This window comes from Myotis myotis, unplaced genomic scaffold, assembly GCF_014108235.1.
Source record: "Myotis myotis isolate mMyoMyo1 unplaced genomic scaffold, mMyoMyo1.p scaffold_m19_p_10, whole genome shotgun sequence".
Taxonomy (NCBI): Eukaryota; Metazoa; Chordata; class Mammalia; order Chiroptera; family Vespertilionidae; genus Myotis; species Myotis myotis.
This window is the reverse complement of record NW_023416314.1, coordinates 31,556,430-31,578,348: the sequence shown is the minus strand read 5'-3', so window position 1 is coordinate 31,578,348 and position 21,919 is coordinate 31,556,430. Positions and strand designations below refer to the sequence as shown.

Here is a 21,919-nt window from a genome sequence, read left to right as displayed (position 1 = left end):
ACTCAAGAACCAGAGGTGAAGGAAAAGAATATTTTGAGCACTTACTATGTGTCAGGCGCTCTTATCTCATTTTACCTTCACCTTGTGGTGGGAATTATAAACTGCATGTAACAGATAAGAACACTGACTCAGAGGTTAGATAACTTGTCCGAGGCACACAGCTGGCAGAAGTGAACCAAAACTCAAAGTTCAGTGTGCATGAGGCTCATCAGAAATAAACGCAGAATCCTGACCTCTCCTACCAGATAAAAAGAATCATCATTTACTAAACATGGGCTATGGGCCTGTAACTAAGCTAGGATTTTTGCATGCACAATATCATCTAATCCTCACAGCAACCATATAAGCTAGGAATTATTATTATTACTATCTTCATTTTCAGTGAGGAAACTAAGGCTGGATGTTAAATAATTTAGCCAAGGTCATGACTTTGCCAGCATTTGATCCCAGGTCTATATCATTTTAGATCCCCCATGTTAAAACACTCACCCTAAGAGCCTACAGAGGGGAACCACCGAGGCCATCATGCCAAGCCAGCAAGTTGCATAGAAACTTCTGCCCCCTTCCCAGCAGGTAATCCATGTGCCAGGGTTACCCTGTAATTCCTCTGAGCGTTCCTTAGTGGCGGCACAGACGCCCTGGCTCGGGATAGGCTGACAGTGACAGTTCCCCTTTCCCATGATTTGTGGGCTCTGCTGACACTGCATGTGTGAAGGAGAAGGCTACCACCATGATCCTGAGGTGCTTGTGCGTCCAGAAGCCGACAGCTCCCTTCTGCAGGCTCTGCTCCACAGACCCGCACACCTCACAGCAGCTTCCACTCCTCCACCCGCCGAAAAACAGCTCACAGGCTATTTGTATTCTTAACAGGAGACCATGTGCCTCCTCTTAGGCAACTATGATTTCCCAAGGGAAGACAACTGCCTAGACAGAGCATCCCATCCATCTAGACAAGAGATTTGCCACAACAAGGTCACATTTGAGCATTTAGTTTTGGGGGCTATATTCAGTGGCCCAGTGAAGGCTCTGGGCTTGGCACCCCTGGGTTATCAGATTGAGCATCACTCCGCACAACTGATATCCAGGGTTAGAACTGTCTTCCCAGCCAGGCAAGCATTACATCAGAGGAGTCACAGGCATCTTACACCTGACTGTGAGTCACACACATAGGAACACTATATAAACAGTTCCATTAATCAGGCTGAAACTTCACAGAACTCTTGTACACGTGCTCAGAGTAAAGCCCCAGGCTTTGAGGTGGACTGGACATCTAATGTGTGTCAGGTAATGTGACAGGTACATTCACAGCTGATATCTTAATTAATCTTCATAACATTCTGTGAGGTAGATAAGATTGCTAGTATACAGGTGCAGCAACAAAAGCCCAGAGGTTAACATAATTTGCCCAAAGTCACATCAAAAGTGGCAAAGTTCAAATACACTATTAAAAAAATATTTTTATTTATTTATTGAGAGAAAAACCAATTTGTTACTGCACTTATTGATACATTCACAGGTTGCCTTTTGGATGTGCCCTGACTGGTGATCAAACACACAAACTTGGTGTATTGGGACGACGCTCAACTCCATTTTTAATGACTCCACAACCTTACATTCAGTCACTCATGAGGCCATTCATTATTCCTCAGACATTTATGGAGCACTTTCTACGGACAGCTACTGTGCTACTGTAGAGGATACAACTGCCAGCATTGTATCCTAGGCCCAGGCACCAAGAACTTACATTCTCATGAGGAAAGAAGGCAGGGTGATCTGAAGAATGGGTACAGGATGACGAGGTTAGGGGCTCAGATAAGGGATCAGGACAGGCCTCTCTGAGGAAGTGGCCTCTGAGCTGAGATCTGAAAGATGAGAATGAGCCAGCCATTTGCAGAGCTCAGAAAAGCAGCACATAGGCAGAAGGACCAGGGCAAGGGCCATCTGCAGGAAGACGCTGGGCGTATCAGAGAACATACAGGCCACCAGGACCAAGGCTGAGTGAGCAACAAAGAAAAAGAATGTTTGAGATGAGGCAGGCCTACTTGACCACAGAAAAGAGTTTGGATTTTGTCATAAGGGCAATGGAAAATCAAAAAGTGTTTTAATTAGGGGAGTGACAATCTGATTTGTGCCTTAAACAGAGAGTTCTGGTGGCACAGGGAGTGCAGGGAGGGGGCAGAGTTAGGAATGAGGGCAGACACAGGAGAGGAGTTGGGCTGATGTAAGGAAGGGATGTCTCCTGGTCAGAGCTGGGGAAGTGGAATGAGGTTCCCCAGGTGCTAATGACTTTCCTGGCATTGGAAGTGTTCAAAAATAAACCAGATGACCCCTTGGCTACACGGTTAAAGAATTCAATAATTGGGTGGACAAATCCTCCTAAGCCTAAAATCCTTCTAAACCCTAGAATTCTGTGGTTTTAAGATAAAATCTTTATTAATCTGACTTTCAGAACTGGAGTTGCCACAATTTCCTTGGTAAATCCTACCTTTCAAAAGGCAACTGAGAACAATATTAGCTTATTTCAGTCCATATAAAGTGACTCCTACTTTACTTCTTAGTGTCACGCATTTGCTGAAAGGCTTTGGTGTAAGTAAAAGGCACAAACTATGGAATCAGACAGCCCAGACCAGCTCTGTGATATCTGGCAAATTATTTAATCCTTAGAGTTTTAGTTTCTTTCTTTGAAAAATGGGAAAAATAATGCCTAATCCAGGATAATTGCTGTGAGGACCAAAGTCTAATGTCTGAAACATTATAATAAGAATAATGATAAATGGCATTTATTGAGCCATTACTGTATGCTTGCATGTACTATGTGATCTAGGGGCATTTTGTCATCTAATCCTTTAAAAAAAACTCAGAAGGTAAGCACTATTACTATCCCAACATTAAAAATTAGGGAACTATTTCTAGAGGTTAAATAACTTATCCGAGAGTCATATAGCTATTTATTGCTCAAATTATTAAAAAAAAAACAACAACAGGCAAATAACAAACTTCAACAAAAGTTGAAAGAAAGAAAAAACAAAGAAACCTATACTATTTCTATAACTTGAGAAAAAGATGTAACCTACTGTTAAATTTAACAATCCATTTAATTCGCTGATTACACATTTAGTAAATATTTATTGAACATATAAATGAATAAGTGAATGAATAAATCATTCCAACAAACCTGTATTCCAACAAACCAGACAGAGATTTTACATCAATTTAATTGAGAGTTTGCCATAAAACCACAATCTTCAAACTGCAGATAAATTGCCAACATAATGACCCATAGTCCATAAAGGAAGGTCCTGCCTGGCCGGCGTGGCTCAACGGTTGAGCATTGACCTATGAACCAAGAGGTCATGATTCGATTCCAGGTCAGGGCAAATGCCTGGGTTGCGGGCTTGATCCCCAGCGGGGGGTGTGCAGGAGGTAGCAGATCAATGATTCTCTCTCCTCATTGATGTTTCTATCTCTCTCTCCCCCTTTCTCTCTGAAATCAATAAAAATATATGTTTTTTAAAAAGAAGGACCTAAGAAATGTCATTCTCATACAGACCAAAAGAAGCAGGAATAACTGTTGTTCTTTCTTTGGAAAGTCAAACTGTTAGAGGAGTACTCAGGGCAGTTGGAAGAAGACAGAGCGCACAATAAATGGAAGCCTGGAAGAAGTGGTCTCAAAGAAAAGATGAGAAGCCGTCCAAAGGAGGCAGCATCTAAGAGAACAAAGCCTGACTTAATAACCAGGAGTTACTGATGGACTTCCTTAGAATTGTGGGAAAGGATACCAAGTTTCAAGGGCATTTGGATGAATGGACTAAAGAGGAAGGGAACATGGTCTTTTTAAAAGTTTGGTGATAAAAAGGAGAGAAAAGGCCTAGCCAGTTTCGCTCAGTAGATAGAGCGTTGGTCTGCGGACTGAAGGGTCCCAGGTTCGATTCCGGTCAAGGACACATGCCTGGGTTGCAGGCTCGATCCCCAGTAGGGGGCATGCAGGAGGCAGCCGATTAATGATTCTCATCATTGATGTTTCTATCTCTCTCCCTCTCCCTTCCTCTCTAAAATCAATAAAAAAAAATTAAAAAAAATTTTAAAGGAGAGGGAAAAGCAGAAGGATGCTGGTAAGTATAGAAGGTGAGGAATAGGAGCCAAAAGAAGAGAAGCTGAAGACAGAACACAGATGAAGATACAAGAAAGAACTAGGAGGAGCAGACCTAAGGAAGTGAAGGGCAGGACAGACTACACAGGGAAAGGCTACCCTTGGGAAAAGAGAGGTCACCTTCTGCACTGTGACAAGAATGAAGAAGGAGAGACTAATGTATGTGCATAGTGAAAGTTACTCTGATTCAAGCTTGATATATACAAAGAGTGACTGATAGATAATGCTATTTGAACTTAAAAGGATATTGATTTTCTTGGGCCACTCATAAATTGCTATCGAAAAGAACAGCCATCATTTGGACCTACATTTCATACAGTTAAAAATCAGGCTTATTGAGATGTGCTTACATTCTGTTTCTTAATCTGGGTGCTAGTGCACTGGTGTGTTCAGTTTGAAAACTTCATCAAGCTATATGCTTACGTGTGCACTTCTCTGTATGTTCATTCTATTTCAATAAACAGTTTTATTAACTTAGAATCATCACTCCTGTACTCTTCATACAGTTTTTTAAAAAGTAACTCAACCTCAAGAAAATTATATATTCTTTAGACAGGCAACATTCCTTACCATTCTTTTAGATCTTCCATAGTAATAAATTCAAGAGTACATATACAGTAGGTATCTAAACAATATATGTTGGATGTGATTGGGAGAACTTTAGCACTTAATGCCCAGACTTAATACAAATCTATCTCCAGGAGGAGACACCTTTATGATTGTGAAACCTGGCAGACCCCACTTTAGCCAAATGAGCATCACCAATAATGGAATAAACTAACATATATGCCTCTCCTTGTGAAGCTATTTAGAATTCCTGCCAAAAATGTTTAACCTACATATAACCATGGAGAAATAACTAGACAAATTCAGGTTGTGAGATATTTTAAGAAAACAGGCCTGGGATCTTAATCTTAAAAATATTAATGTCATAAAATACAAAAAAGAGGGAAATCTATGAATTAAAAGAGACGATAGCCGGAACCGGTTTGGCTCAGTGGATAGAGCGTCGGCCTGCGGACTGGGGGGTCCCAGGTTCGATTCCGGTCAAGGGCATGTACCTGGGTTGCGGGCACATCCCCAGCGGGAGATGTGCAGGAGGCGGCTGATCGATGTTTCTCTCCCATCGATGTTTCTAACTCTCTATCTCTCTCCCTTCCTCTCTGTAAAAAATCAATAAAATATATTTAAAAAAAAATAAAAAATAAAAGAGACTATAAAAAAGAGATTAAAGATGCATAGCAACTAAATTTAATGTGCAATCTTTGAGTAGACCTTAGATTAAAAACAAACCAACAACTACACTGTTAACATTATTAAACTAACATCATTAATATTCTTTGAACAATGGGGGTTTGCAAAAATGCTGCAATTGTTCATGCCCGTGTATCCAGGCCCCTGAGCAATATGACTTTCAGCTCCTCTCATTAAGAGGAGCTTCTGACTGGTTTTGACCAAAAGACTGCAATAGAAGTTATACTGTGCAAGCTCCAAGCCTAGGCCTCAAAAGGCTTTGCACACTTCCACTCTCTCTTAGAATCTGGCTATTCGCCATGGGACCAAGCCTAGGCTATTCTGCTAGACTTCACAGGGGTCGCCTAAGACCATTGGAAAGCACATATATAATTACATATTGCTTTTGTGATTGATCACTATGCTTTAATTATGTTCAATTTGTAACAATGAAATTGGGGGTCACCACAACATGAGGAACTGTATTAAAGGGTCGCGGCATTAGGAAGGTTGAGAACCACTGTGCTAGAGGATGGAAGACCCTTTGGAGCAGAGATAAGCCATCCAAACTAAGATCAACTTAGACCAGCCAGCCTCTGATAGATCCAGCAGTTGACTGCAGACTTTGAGGGGACCCAGCCAAGATCAGCTGGTCCTGATGCAAATTAGAACTACCCATATGACTCACAGAATCATGAGAATTAATAAATGGTGGTTTCGCCTCGCTGGCGTGGCTCAGTGGCTGAGCATCAACCTATGAACCAGGAGGTCACAGTTTGATTCCCAGTCAGGGCACATGCCTGGGTTTGGGGCTCAATCCCCAGCAGGGGACATGCAGGAGGCAGCTGATCAATGACTCTCTCTCGTCGTTGATGTTTCTAACTCCCTCTACTTTCCTCTCTGAAATCAATTAAAATTTTTTTTGGAAAAACAAATAAATGGTGGATTTGTTATACAGCAAATGTTAACTGATTAAAGATGAGATTTAAATATAGACTGTATTATGGAATCAATGTTTAATTTCTCAGGCATGATAAAGCTGTTGTGGTGATGTAAAAACATGTCCTTATACTCAGGAGATAAATACTGACATATTTAGAGATCAAGTATCATGACGTCTGCCCCCCCCCAAAAAAAACATAAATCTGCATATATAAAAATAAAGCACATGTGACAAAATGTTAAGAATTAGTAAATTTAAGAATTTTTGAGTGTTCTTTGTACTAATCTATTCATTTGAAATTTTTGAAAATGAAAAGTTAGAAATCTACATGTGTACCTATCTCCAGAACATGGTGACTCTGAATGCTTATTTGGTAACACAGCAGCCAGCACATAATGAACAAATCGTTCTCCTCCTTTTGTGCTGTCCTCCACCTCCTACCCCTTTCTTACTGAAAGCGGCTACTACTGCTGAAGAGGGAGGTGGAGTAAATCAGGGGCAAACCCTGGTAGAGTTAAAAGAAAGATTTATTAATACATAAGACATGTTTAAAAGTAGGTATTGCCCTGGCTGGGTGGCTCAGTTGGCTGGAGCATCATTTCATACACCAAAAGGTTTTGGGTTCCATTCCTGGTCAGGGAACACACCTAGGTTTTGGGTTTGATCCCTATAGAGGCTTGTACAGGAGGCAATGGATCGATGTTTCTATCCTACATCAATGTTTCTTTCTCTCTCTCTCTCTCTCTCTCTCTCTCTCTCTCTCTCCCTCTCTCTCTCTCTCTCTCTCCCTAAATATCAATTTAAAAAAATATCCTCAGGTGAGGATTAAAAAATAAATAAATTAAAATTTTAAAGTAGGTATTAATAGCAAGGCATCACTGGGGATTTCTCCCTGGTATAATTAAAAAACATTTGTGGTGGTTGGCTGAAACTTGAAAAGAAAAAAGCATTGGCAAGACAAATTGGGAGGTCTCTGAAATATTTTGTGTTAGAAAACAAATATTCATGTGTTTCTATTTTAAGGGATTTCTCATACGCCTACAAATGAGAAGAGTATCTTGTATTACATCTCTTCCCCCTGAAAGGCCCTCAAACAAATAAATGGTGGTTTATCTTTACCAATAGAGCCTGAATCTGTTTTTTCCACAACCTAATGAAAGCCTCCTTTATTTAATGTGGATTTTCCTCCAAGTGATATGCAGCAATTATTAATGCTATGTATTGACGTTATGAATCAACCCAGGGGCCTAGGTTCAAAGGATATAAGCTTTCTGAGCTGAAATCCAAGAACCTCAGTTTTTCTATGCCATATAGAGATACTCTGCTTACAATGAATGGCAAACAATGCCCATGCTGTTCTTTATATAAAAAGCAGTAATCTAGAGAGAGAGGTTTTGGTGGGTTTTTGGGGTTTTTTTAGAACAAGCTCTACAAATGTGTTAAAATGTCTTTGACTTCAAAAACTTCCAATCAAACAAGCCCAAATATTACCACTGTTCAGTGAGAAAAACATTCAACTTATAAGGAAAGAACACATCAGAAGCTACTGTACATCTAATGAGTTGGTTGTTCTCATCTGTCAGAGCTAAAAGAATTAATGCAGCGAAGATATTTGTTTTGGGCATTATTTGGCTCAAAGCCAAGTCCATGCCCACGCTTTCTTACAGATTCCCTCAGTTCTCTAGCCCACAAACCCCAGGATGCCTCAGACTATAGTTTGAAACTACAACTTTAAATTACATGTTTGTGGGAAAAAAAAAGAAGAAGAAGAAGAAGAAGAAGGTACCTCATGCAGAGAGAATCTTCCAGATGCCTCTACAAACTTCAGCAGATTCAGAGAAACCAACCAGGCTGTCACACCTTCAAGGAACCTTTGATGTTCAAAGAGAATTCTACTGTGCACATTAATTCTCAAAACTGTTCAGTGACACCATAAAGACAGCTGCAGAACAATACACTTTCCTGGCCCACATCTGCATATTAGCACATACAACTGGTGACGGGATAAGTCATCAGAAGACCTGGGCATGGCTCTAGCTCACCACTGAGTTCCAATTCACTTGTCCCTAAAAGTGTCAACTGCCTGACTCATTGATTCACTCATTGTGCAAACATCGATTGGGCAAATTTTACTTTATCTATTCAAGCTTAGTTTCCTCAGTTTTAAAATAAGGATGGTAATTGTACCCATTACATTGGGTTATTGGCAGAATTAAATGAGATAATACATACTACTACACATGTCAATAAACTTTCAATAAATATTAGCTATAATTATTATTCCTTATTATTATCTGGGTGGATATACTAGATATCTTTTAAAGTCTTTTGCAACCCTGAGATTCATTCTATGAATTAATTGTGTGACCCAGAAATTTAACATCTCTGAGCCTCAAGCTCTTTATATGTAAAATGAAAGGGTATATAGTTACGTGATCTCTAAGGTCCTTATAACTCTAGAATAGTAAAAGGCTCCATGGTTGATATTACATGATTTCAGATGTGTCTCAGTGCCACTGCTTAGATAAACTGGTATGTCAAAGCAACTGCCAAATAAACCATCTTTCTCTGGTGTCGGTCTGAATCTTCTTTCACTTTTGTTCTTTTAATCTCATAACCCACCCCTGCATACATAGGATGTATACAAGGTATGAGTCCCCAAAGAGAAAAACAAGCAAGTGGGGAGGAAGCCAGACCCTGTCCCCTTCCTTTAGGCTGGGCAGTGCATCCAAAACACAATTGGGGGAGGTGCAATGAATGAATGAACTCATTCATTCACCCACAGAAGCATCTACATACTGAGGGCGGAGTGACTTCCTGTGCCTCCCGGCACCCACCACTTGTCTCCATATGCACTTTCCACACTGCCATCTTATCTGCGCCAGTTACTAAGCTGACTGATGCCTGGGACTTTGTCATGCTAAGTTTGCATCCTAATCCGAGGCACAGTGCCGCCCTAGAAGAATGTGGTAGGCATTCAATAAGTTAAAAATTAACTAAAATTCATACTTCCCTCAGTACCAAAACTAGCCGTTTGCAAAATGACTAGGCACTTTGGGGATCCTTACTTAAGGGTCACCAATCCAACAATATCAAGAACTAGCTGTGTGACTATGGGGGCGGGGGGCGGGTGGACAATGAGGGGAGTAATCATTTCACCCTCTGGCTCTCAGTTTCCCCTTTGATTTAAAAAAAAAAAAAAAAAAAAAAAAAAAAAAAAACCTGGAGGAGAATTTAGATCAGGGACTGGCAAAGTATAAAACTATGGCTCATGGATCAAATCCAGCCTATGTGCCCCCTCCCCCCAGTTTAGAATAGTTTTCACTCTTTTTTAAAATCCTTACCAGAGGATATGTTTATTGATTTGAGATAGAGAGAGAGAGAGAAGAAACATCAATCAATCAGTTGCCTCCCGTACATGCCCCACCAAGGATAGAACCCGAAACATAAGTATATGTAAGTATATGCCCTGACAGGGAATTGAACCTGCAACCTTTTGGTGTATGGGACAATGCTGCAACCAACAGAGCCACCCTGCCAAGGTGGGTCGCATTTTCAAATGGTTATAAAAGCAAACAAAGAATTATATACATCAGAAACTGTTTGTGGTCCCCTAAAATAAATACACTTATTCTCAGACGCGTAGATTATCTCTAAGTTTCTTTCAAACCGGGAATTTTAGCATTCTAATTCTGCTGGGTTTCCTTGAACAGTCCAATTCCGGCTTCTTGTACAGAGTATTCTCCCGTCTGAAGAAATACTGGAGGCAAAGCAGGAACTCAATTGATATTTGTTTAATTGAATAAATGGATTCCGCAGAAGTAATCCTAAGAACTAAGTCTTCCACCAAAAGGGCCGATGCGTATCAAATGACCGCCTAGTAAAATACCTCCACAATCGACTGCCCGAAACAAGGGGAACATGCAGCTCGATTGGCCCTTTGGATGAGAACAGTCTCTGTACCAGCCTGGAGCTCAGATAACCAGGATTAAGACTTACCTTGTTTTAGCAAATAAAAAATACATGTAGCCATCCCCTGAACAAACCCCTTGGGCAAATTATAAAGCTATCTAGAAGTAGCTATCAGAAACACAGATCATCTGAACAGATCATCTTAATAGCCGTGGACCCACGAGAATAAATTCCATCCACAATAAGGCACATAGAATCATTTAGCACACAACATTCTGTTTCTCTTTCCCTCTGTTGTTAAGACTACATAATACTAAAACGAGGAATTCAAACAGTTATGTCAGGGCAGCAGGCCAAGGAAAGTCTAGAATATATGACCCCATTAACACTAATGGAAGCTGGAGCAAGGTAAAATAGAAAATAAAGCTCCCTGCCTCCATTCTCACTGCCCATACTTTAAAATAAACAGCCAACAATTATTCTTTTAATGTTCCTCCTCTGTACACACGTAAATCACTCCCGGGGATATACCTTTTGCTGATTTCAAAAGATGAGCTTTTTGTTCTCTTTCCCCCCTGCCCTTTGCTCTTCCTCTTCCTGTATGCCTACAAAGCGTTTTCCTGAAGGGGGCGAGGGCTGCTTTTCTGCCATCTCTCATTGAGTACCTCCAGTACAAGTAGAGTTCACGCCAACCTCGTACTGTGTCAGACTGTCCTTAGAAACTGCAAGGTGGATGTAGAGATTCCATCCTCTTTACTTTCCTCTAAAGAAGCTACTTGGAGCCCTGGACAGTTTGGCTAATGGATAGAGTGTCAGCCTGGGGACTAAAGCATCCTGGGTTCGATTCCAGTCAAGGGCACATGCCTGGGTTGCAGGCTCGGTCCCCAGTAGGGGGCGTGCAGGAGGCAGCCAATCAATGATTCTCATCATTGATGTTTTAATCTCTCCCTTCTCCTTCCTCTGTAAAATCAATAAAAAAAATATATATATATATATATACAAAGAAGCAGCAGCAGCTACTTGGAGCTCTCTCTCCTCTCAACTGACCAGAGGCCTGAAGGCCCCCCTTGACCAATAATAAAGTAGATTCACACGTTTCACTCCCTAACCCCATGCACCATGCTCCAGACACACTGACCCGGAAGGTTAAGGAATAAAAGCCTGTATGCTCAGTGGTTATTTCCAGGCTCTTCATAAACCAGAGGAGAGAATAATAGTTAGTTAAAGATTGGATTGTCTTCCTGACTCATTAGGTAAGCTTTTTCTAAGAGTCAGAAGACAGACAGACACTAGCCCTCTGCGGTCCTCTGTATAAACCTCAAAAAATTCCCTTTATTTCCCAGTCTTCTTGTTGTTTTCATGAGCTTTTTAAATGGATCAAAATGGGTTTATGTCCTGGCTGATGTGGCTCAGTTGGTTGAGCATCCTCCCATGCACCAAAAGGTCACAGGTTGGGTTCCTGGTCGGGGCATCTGCCCAGGTTGCAGGTTCGGTTCCCGATAGTGATGGGTACAGGAGGCAACTCATCAATGTTTCTCTCTCTCATCTATGTTTCTTTCTCTCGCTACCTCTCCCATCTTCTCTCTCTAAAATTAATGAAAACGTATTTTTTAAAAGTGGGTTCAATCTTAGCTGAAAGATAAGGATAATCTTTGCTTGAAAGAGAAGGATCCAGTACTCGGGTTACAGTGTTGGATTCTGGGATTCTCTAAGGAAAAGCCCAGCAATGGCTGTTCTCTGATCCCTGGTTCCAAACAGCCTCACCCACATTTTCTCCAAATCCCACCACTGTAAACCTTGTTTCACGTGGGCCCAGCACGGCCCTGAGTGCCTGCATCAGCCCTTCTTGGCGGCTCCTGCTCTTCTCCTGTGGAGCATGTGATCCAGAGCAGCCACTTGGGCCTGAAAAATCATCAGTGGGTGAAAAAGCATCTCTGGAAGGAGCCTTGTAGAGGGCCGCCTGGGAGGCACCTAGGCATTTTCTTATAATTATTGTCAGCTGAACTCAGAGCATAGGCAGAGCCATGCCCTGGGAACATGCTTCCCCAATAAGGCTGGACATGTTAATCAGGCAGGGGCGGAACTAGATATGTAAATCTAGGCCTTTAAAATAAATCTGCTGTGTGGCTCAGCCCACTTTTTGCCGCCTCTCCATCAGAGAGGATGGCGCCCACCTGGCCCCAGCTTAAAATCTATTTCTGCGTCTTGGTCTTTCTTTAATTTCTTAATCCCCAGCTCCTCCACTCAGCAAATGGACTGCTTTCTTTTCCATGCGGGACATGGAAAAGAGAGAAACAGCCCCGCACAGAGCCTAGGTGATTAATGTACAGAAATGCAGGCTGCCTTCACTGCAAGATAAAACTGCTACCTACTTACTTTCTCTATAAAGGGCTTCACAGACTATTCATTAATACTTGCATAAAGAAGAGACCCACATGTGCCTTTTGAATGTGAAGTTTAATAGGAAGTTTGAGTTGATTCAAACAGGCGTTGGAAAACACGTTGGCCTACTTAATATTATCATGTATATATGAGAAAACTGTATATTAATACTCAAAACAGACTACTGTTTATTCTTTTAACAGTGTACAATCCTCTTGGTAAACACAGTACAGCCATTCTTACTCTTCAAAGCAGAATTGACCATTCCCTCTGCTTTACGGCCCCTTTAAGAACTTTAAATCCAGACTATATCCAACTATATCCAACTTTATATCCAACTATATATATATATGCACCCTTTAAGAACTTTAATATCCAGACCTGTGACCCTTTATTTACACATGTTTCTATGATTGTCTCCCCACACCCTACAGCTTCTACTACCCCAGCGGTACGTCCCTTGAGGACAAGGACCTCATCTTATTTCTTCTTGAGTCCTTAGTGCCTAACAGAGTGCCTAGCACACAGCAGATACTACATAACATCAGGATGGAAAAGGGGGAGAGGTGGTAAACATTAAGAGGGTGGAAACTTAATCTGTTTTATTCATTGTTACCTGGCCTATAAATACTTTTTAAAAAATATATATTTATTGATTGATTTCAGAGAGGAAGGGAGAAGGAGAGAGAGACAGAAGCATCAATAATGAGAGAGAATCACTGATCGGCTGCCTCCTGCATGCCCCCCACTGGGGATCGAGCCCACAACCCAGGCATGTGTCCTTGGGCAGAATCGAACCTGGGACACTTAAGTCCGCAGGCTGATGTTCTATCCACTGAGCCAAGCTGGCTAGGGCCTATAAATACTTTTTAATTAATGGATGGACTAAAGAAACAAAGGAGCAGTAGTACTGAGGCATGAAAGTAGAGGTTCTGAAGTAATAAATATCATCTTTCATTCATTCTAAAAACATTTTTCCTTATATTTTGACAGCCTGAAAATTAGAATGCACTTTACAAAGAAAGGCATCTTGGCATTGTGTCCTAGTTTATTTGGAACCTTGTTTTTTCTTTCTTTCTCGGTAATACATAGAATATAGTCATGCACATTATAAATGACTAGAGGCCCGGTGCACAAAAATGTGTGCACCTGGAGGGGAGGGAGGGTCCCTCAGCCCAGCCTGTGCCCTCTCACAGTCTGGGACCCCTCGGGAGATAACGACCTGCTGGCTTAGGCCTGCTCCCAGGTGGCAGAGGGCAGGCCCAATCCCTAGGTGCAGCCTCTGGTTGGGCTCAGAGCAGGGCTGATTGGGGAGTTGGGGCACCACCCCTTGCCATGCACACAGCAGGGCAGATCGGGAGATTGCGATGCCACCACCAGTCACACTCAGGGTAGGGCCAATTGGGGGGTTGGGGCACCGCCCCCTGTCACACTCAAGGCAGGGTTGATGGGGAGGTTGCGGCGCCACCCCCTGTCACTCACAGAGCAGGGCCCATCGGGGGGTTGGGGAGCTCCCCCCTGTCACGCACAGAGCAGGGCCCATCAGGGGGTTGGGGAGCTCCCCCCTGTCATGCACAGAGCAGGGCCGATCAGGGGGTTGAGGAGCTCCCTCCTGTCACTCACAGAGCAGGGCCGATAGGGGAGTTGGGGCACTGCCCCCTGTCACACACAGACCGGGGCGGATAAGGGGGTTGGGGCGCCGCACCCTGTCACACTCAGGGCAGGGCCGATGGAGAGGTTATGGCTCTACCCCGTCACACACAGAGCAGGGCCCGTGGGGGGTGGGGGGGGGGGGGGGCGCCGCACCCTGTCACACACAGAGCAGGGCTGATCAGGGGGTTGGGGTGCCGCCACTGTCACACTCAGGGCAGCGCCGATCAGGGGGTTGTGGCCCCGCCCCCTGTCACACACAGAGCCGCAGGGCGATCAGGGGGTTTGGGCGCTGCCCCCTGTCACGCTGATCCCAGTGCCAGGAGGCCTCGCAGGTCCGCTGATCCCGGTGCTGAGAGGCATATTACCCTTTTACTATATAGGATAGAGGCCTGGTGCACGGGTGGGGGCCGGCTGGTTTGCCCTGAAGGGTGTCTTGGATCAGGGTGGGGGTCCCCACTGGGGTGTCTGGCCAGTCTGCGTGAGGGGCTGAGGGCTGTTTTCAGGCTGGCAGGTGACTGAAGCTCCCAACCGCTCCTTTTTTTCTTTTTTTTTTATTCTGGGCCAGCTTTAGCTCTGTGGCTTGGCTCCAGCTCTTAGGCCTCGGCTGCTGAAAGCAGGTATCTGGTTTGTTTGGGTTCTATAATTGAAACACTGTTTCAACTCCAGCTCTAAGATTCCTGCTGGCTAAAAGCAGATTTCTGGGGTTTTGTTTAGCTTCTATATTTGTAACAATGTTTCAAACTGCAAGCTCAGAGGCCGGCAGCGGCAGGCGGGGAACGTTGGAGTCCTCCGTCACTGAAGTAAGCAAGCCTCATGTTCGCTTCAAGCTGCCTGGCTGCCAGCCGCCATCTTGGCTGGCAGTTAATTTGCATATCGCCCTGATTAGCCAATGGGAAGGGTAGCAGATGTACAGCTAATTACCATGTTTCTCTTTTATTAGATAGGATGATGACTTAGAGTCAGTGAAATACAATCAGTTGATGTAGCTGTGGAAAGAAGGGTTAAAAAGATGATTATAAAACTGCACTGAAAAAACAAAGAAGGAAAAAACAAGCCCGGTCAGTGTGGCTCCGTGGTTGTACATCAACCAAGGAACCAGGAGGTCATGGTTCAATTCCAGATCAGGGCACAAGCCCAGGTTGCAGGCTTGATCCTCAGTAGGGGGCGTGCAAGAGGCAGCCAATTGATGATTCTCTCATTGAAATTAAAAAACAAATAAATATATCTTTAAAAGCCAGAGGTTCTTTAAAAAAAAAAAAAAAAAAAAAAAAAAAAAGCTCAGGAATAATCCTGGCCATGCTCCCTGCTGTGTAGGAGAGAAACAAAAGCAAGAAACAGAATATTGACATCATTTGAGTCCCTGTGTGGCTCAAACTAGCTACATGCTCACCAAACCTGCTTCTTTTTCTTTTGGGGCAAACAGGCCATATTTCTCAGCCTTGCTTTATCATTATGTGAGCCATGTACTGAGTAGCAATTGATGGAATAAGGACAGAAGTGATATAAGCCACTTCCAGACTTGGCCCATGAGAACCTCCCACATGAGATCCTTCAATCTCCTTCTCCATCTGCAGGTTAAAAGGAGAGAACTTTAAGACATCTAGAGGCCAAGGGATCCACAAGATGGAAGGATCCTGGCTTCCTGAAACATAGACAGTAGCCTAACCAGGACACATCATGTTGAACTGTTATTCAGACAAGAAATAAACTTTGTGTTAAGCACCGAAACTTGAGAGTTGTTATATCTCTAATGTCTCCTGATTCCAGCTGCACCCATCCTTCCATGGTTACATGAAATACCCTAGTGTTCTTCCCATAAATTCCCTCTTTGCCCAAGCCAGGTTGAGTTAGGATCTTGCATCTACAACATAAAAGAGCTCTGAGAGCTTAGCTGGTTAGAACATCCTCTCAATATCCCAAGGTTGTGGGTTCGATCCCTGGTCAGGGCACATACAAGAATCAACTAATGAATGTATAAATAAGTGGAACAACAAATCAATGATTCATATTCTCTCTCTCCCTCTCTCTCTCTCTCTCTCTCTCTCTCTCTCTCTCTCTCTCTCTCTCCCTTCCTCTCTAAAATCAATAAATAATTTTTTTAAAAGAGTTTTGAGGAACATAGTCAAGAAGAATAAACTGCAATCATTTGAAATGGCATGAAGATTGAAGTAAGCAATCCCCAAATGTCTAGAAAATTTCTCATAAGAGTAATAATTCCAACAAACTAATGACAATCCACAAAAGACTTTTCAATTTCAAGAGTTACTACTAGCTCTAAAATCATGAACCACTTAGCCCAACTGGTGTGGCTCTGTGGTTGAGCATCGACCTATGAACCAGGAGGTCATGTTCTATTCCCAGTCAGGGTACATGCCTAGATTGTGGGCTCAATCCCCAGCAGGGGGCATGAGGGAGGTAGCCAAGCAATGCTTCTCTCTTATCATTAATGTTTCTATCCCATTCTCCTTTGCCCTTCCTCTCTGAAATCAATAAAAATAGATTTAAAAATAATAAAAAATAAAATCGTGAACCATTTACAGTGTGATACTCTCTCTTCCTTCTCATTTTATTACCAGAAGCATGTACCAAGTTGTAATAGCCCTCCCTCAGGGTTTACTTACTATCAGATACCCTCTGGAATCCTCAAACATACAGAATCCTAACTAGCAAGATAAACCTCATTTATCTTACATAGCCAGCTCTGCTGTCCCATGATTTATTGGGAAATGGATCGACATAGAGCTCTAAGAATTCAAATAATTACTCTGGGCTAAATAGCTCTGAGTATAAGTATACAACCCTGGCCAGAGTTTTCAAAGATAAATATTCAAGAATTAGCAAAGCTTCTGGGAACATTTATAAGACCATAAATGAAAAGATTACAAAATAAACAGGAGAGTGATGTGATGAATGCCTCCTTGAGCACTGAAAAGGTCTGCCAGGAACTGGGGGCCAGTGATGACAGAGCATGCATCCTGTTCAGTTCCCAGAAACGTTTATCATTAAGCCAAAATTGTTTTATAACAGCATGCACTGACATCTGTGATATATTCTACGGGCTTGTTATAAAGCACTTTTATACTATACATTGAGTTATTTGATTCTCAGAACAACAGTGTGAAGATGAGATTGTCATCAGCCCTTCATTGACAGCTAAGAACACAGGCTCAGACAGGTCAAGTGCTCATGGCCCCAGGGTTTGTGACTTGAGCCAAGACTTGAGATCCAGTCTCCGAATTCCAGAACCTCTGTCCATTTCACTATGGACTTCCAGGGCAGAGGAATGGCCTGGCTGGGCAAGATTTTTTCCCAGTGCCATAATTCTTCAACCCATGTTGGAGGTTAGTTTGCTCTGTTTCATGTAATCATATGTGGGAACTTTCCAGAGGGTTAAAGGGCCTGGGATAGATGCCTGGCCTGCCTCCAAAACCAGCTGGGAAAATATTCCCTGACAAGATACCATAGCTTATGCCCACAGGGAGGCCTTGCGCGAGGAGGAGGGAGCCTGAGGCATGGGTTAGAAGTGCTGAGACCTCCATGTGATTTTCTCAAAATCACATAGTTGGAGGCTTCTGAGACCCAGACATCAAGGTCTCTCAGGACTCCAAAGATAGACTACAGGAAGAATGAGCTAAAGGTACCCTTTGTTGGAGAGGGAGAGGGGATCACCTACATAGACTGAGCTGGCCTCAATCAGCATTCTCTAACATGATTTTTTAAAATGATTGTAGAGAGAGAGAGGGAGAGGAAATCATCAATTAGTTGTTCTATTTATTTATGCATTCATTGGTTGATTCTTGCATGTGCCCTGAAGAGAGATCGAACCCACAACCTTAGCATATCAGCTCTAACCAACTGAGCTACCTGGCCAGGGCTCTCAGATGATTTTTTTAAAAAATATATTTTATTGATTTCTTACAGAGAGGAAGGGAGAGGGATAGAGAGTTAGAAACATCGATGAGAGAGAAACATCGATCAGCTACCTCCTGCACACCCCCTACTGGGGATGTGCCCACAACCCAGGTACATGCCCTTGGCCAGAATCGAACATGGGACCCTTCAGTCCGCAGGCCGACGCTGTATCCACTGAGCCAAACCGGTTTCGGCTCAGATGATTTTTAAGAGCCACTTGTAAGAGACAAATTTGTCAAAAGCAAACATTCATATATTGCCTGAGAAAGGCAAGAAAGGGAAATAATTGACATTTTAGTAAGAGCATTTATCCCTGAAGGCTGGTGATCTATCAACTCAGAAGGAAGACACAGGACATTCGGGGAGCTGTCTTTCAGCATGTTGAAAAGTGTGAAGAGCTGGCCTCTCCTGACTACTGTTACTTCCTGGGCTCCAAGGATGAGAGGGAGGTCCAATATACCAGTGAAGTTGCTCCAGAAATAGAAAATCCAAGATCCTGAAGAAACATGGGTTAGTGTAAGGGGCAAAGGCTTTGATTTTAACAACCTGTGCTTGAACCACTGCTCAGACTCTAGTCAGCTGTGACCTGAAGCAAGTCACAACCTCTTTGAGCTTCAGTTTCTATATCTGTAAAGGATAAGAATGCTTATTTTATAGGACTGTGGGGAGGATAAAACAAAATTATGAATCTAGCCAAAACCAGTTTGGCTCAGTGGATAGAGCGTCGGCCTGCGGACTGAAAGGTCCCAGGTTCGATTCCGGTCAAAGGGCATGTACCTGGGTTGCGGGCATATCCCCGGTGGGGGATGTGCAGGAGGCAGCTGATCGATGTTTCTCTCTCATCGATGTTTCTAACTCTCTATCTCTTTCCCTTCCTCTCTGTAAAAAATCAATAAAATATATTTTTAAAAAAATAACAAAATTATGAATCTAAGGGGCATAGCACAGTAGCTGTGTATCAATAAAATGTTAGCTCCTAAGTTTTCCCCCTCAATCAATCCCCTAATATTGGAATTCTAATACTTAGTCATTCTAATTATTATTAATCTACTGGCCCTTAGTAATATTGAAAGAATCACATATATTATCCAATATCTTTTTTAAATATGTTCTATTGATTTTTTAGAGAGAGTGGAAGGGAGAGGGATAGAGAGATAGAAACACCCATGATAAGAGAGGAACATCATCTATCAGCTGCCTCCTGCACACCCCCCATATGGGATCGACCCTGCAACTGGGCATGTGCCCTGACGGGGAATCAAGCCAGTGGCTTCTGGGTTCCTGGCTCAATGCTCAACCACTGAGCTACACCGGCGGGGCAGTTATCCAATATCTTGACCATTTCACTTGCCTCTTTGAAATATAACCATCAAAAACAACCAAAAAGACAGACAAAAAATAAATAAAAGAATTAAATATAAATCAAATAACTCTGGGCCCTTGGGCCTCTTACTAGTCTACTTTATGCTTCAAGAAAGAAAGGAAAGAAAGAAAGGAAGAAAGGAAGGAAGGAAGGAAGGAAGGAAGGAAGGAAGGAAGGAAGGAAGGAAGGAAGGAAGGAAGGAAGGAAGAAAGAAAGAAAGAAAGAAAGAAAGAAAGAAAGAAAGAAAGAAAGAAAGAAAGAAAGAAAGGAAGGAAGGAAGGAAGGAAGAAAGGAAAAGAAAGAAGGGAGGGAGGGAGGGAGGGAGGGAAGGAAAGAAGGAGGGAGACAACTCAAAGGTCTCTTTTCAACTTTATAATTTTCCTCCAATCTGAAAGAGAATCCAAACCTTATAGATCTTTGGCACATAGCTGTACTTAACAATGGTCAAATTCAACTAAACTTTCCACAAGGCTTAAAATAAAAAGGAATTCTGACTTTACCAATGTTTTCTTAAACTTAATAAATACGGCCATAGGGACAAGAGGAAGGATATACAGTTCTTGTGATCTTTTTTATGTTATCTTCCTGATCTGTAGAACCATTTCTTCTTGACATCCTCTATCCAAGACGGGGTCAGACACCCCTCCTCTATGCTTCAGTATTCTATTTATACCACTATCACCACTATGACCATACTGTACAACAATCATCCATTTTATGTCTCCTTCTCTAGATTACACTCTCCTTTCAGGCAAGAACAGTGCGCTGTGAAATATCAATTACCAGTAACTGGTATATAATAGATACTAAATTAGTGTTGGATGGACGGATGGATGGATTGATGGAGGAAGGGGTGAATGGGATTTTTAATATGAGAGAAACATTAGAAATAATCTCGTCTACAAGGTCTTCGTTTCACAGATAAGGAAGAAGCCTCAGAGCTGTGAGATAATTCAGCCAAGGTAGCCTCATAAGCAGCTAGAAGATGACAAGTGGTGGCAGTCATGCCTTTTTGACTTTGAGTTCAAAGACAGATATCATTTATCACTCACCACCAAGGGGAGGCAGGAAAGCTTGGAGAACACAGCATAGGCTCCACAGGCAAAGTCTTCTGGTTCCTGCTGCCTGTCAGTCATGTGACTTTGGGCAAGTTACTTCATTTCTGAGTCACAATTTCTGCATCTGTTAATTGGGACTATTAATAACTTCAGAGTTGTTGGGGGTATTAAATCTGCCAACATACACAAAGTGCCCAGCATAGCACTATGTGCTAAATAAATGTTTACTGAGTGAATCATGAATAAGTCCCTGTGCAACATACCACAACCTCATGAATGTGGTTTAGACTTTGCATTTAAGTCTCTGCCCACATGGAAGGTGGCTGGGACACCATAATTACAGGACCATGTACTTGGAGATTTGTTCCTTGCTAGAATCGGATCTTAAGGCAGCACCAAGTAGCCTCAATAACTTTGCTCACTGTTCCCTTCACCTGGGATGCCCTTCCCACCTTCCTCATTGCCACACAAATCTTACCCATCTCCCACTGCCCAGCCATATCCACCCTATGAAGGAAGCCATCTCTAATTCCTATGAATTCATTAGACATTCCTGACTCATAAGTTAGTTTCCACCACATAGTGGAAGGGTATATCTGTTTGGGGTTTATAATTTGTGGTAAAATACACATAATATAAAATTTACCATCTTAACCACTTTAAGTGCACAGTTCAGTACTGTTAGGTATATTCATACTGTTATGCAACTAATCTCCAGAACTTTTTCATTTAGCAAAAGTGAAACTCTATACCCATTAAACAATAACTTCCCAATTGCTCCCTCCACCCCAGCCTCTGGCAACCACCATTCTACTTTCAGTTTCTATGAGTTTCACTCCTCTAGGTAACTCAGTAAGTGAAATGATAAAATATCTGCCCATTTATGTCAGATTTATTTCACTTAGCACAATGTCTTCCAGGTTCACCTACGTTTTAGCATGTGTCAGAATTTCCTTCCTTTTCAAGACTGAATAACATTCCTCTGTAAGTACATACCACATTTTGCTTATCCATTCATCTGTTGATGGACACTTGGGTTGCTTCCACCTTTTTAGCTATTGTGAATAATGTTGCTATGAACATGGGTGTACACGGGTGCATCTGTTTTTCTCTTTTACTTGAATGTGAACTTCTTAAGGACAAAGAAAGGGTCTCAATCATCTTTACAGTTCTCAAGGTGGCTGACAGGTAATGGGCACTCAATAAGTACCTATCGAGTAAATAAGACAGGGCTGCTCCAAACATGAAGTGAAAAAGTAATCAGCTTCCATACAAATTTGCAAAAGGGCAGAATCACAGCAGAAAAGCACAGA

General features: G+C 42.4%; 1 protein-coding gene across 5 annotated transcripts in view; it reads right to left on the bottom strand.

Annotated features, from left to right (window-relative positions):
- RAB30 (RAB30, member RAS oncogene family) overlaps positions 1 to 21,919 on the bottom strand; it is a 77,736-nt gene that overhangs the window by 40,371 nt on the left and 15,446 nt on the right. Inside the window, exon 3 of one of the 5 annotated variants that reach the window (XM_036324830.1) lies at positions 8,113 to 8,197. The exons of the other annotated variants lie outside the window; for them this stretch is intronic. The gene's annotated coding sequence lies outside the window, so the exon portion shown is untranslated. The remainder of the gene's footprint in view (positions 1 to 8,112; positions 8,198 to 21,919) is intronic. 5 annotated transcript variants of the gene reach the window in all.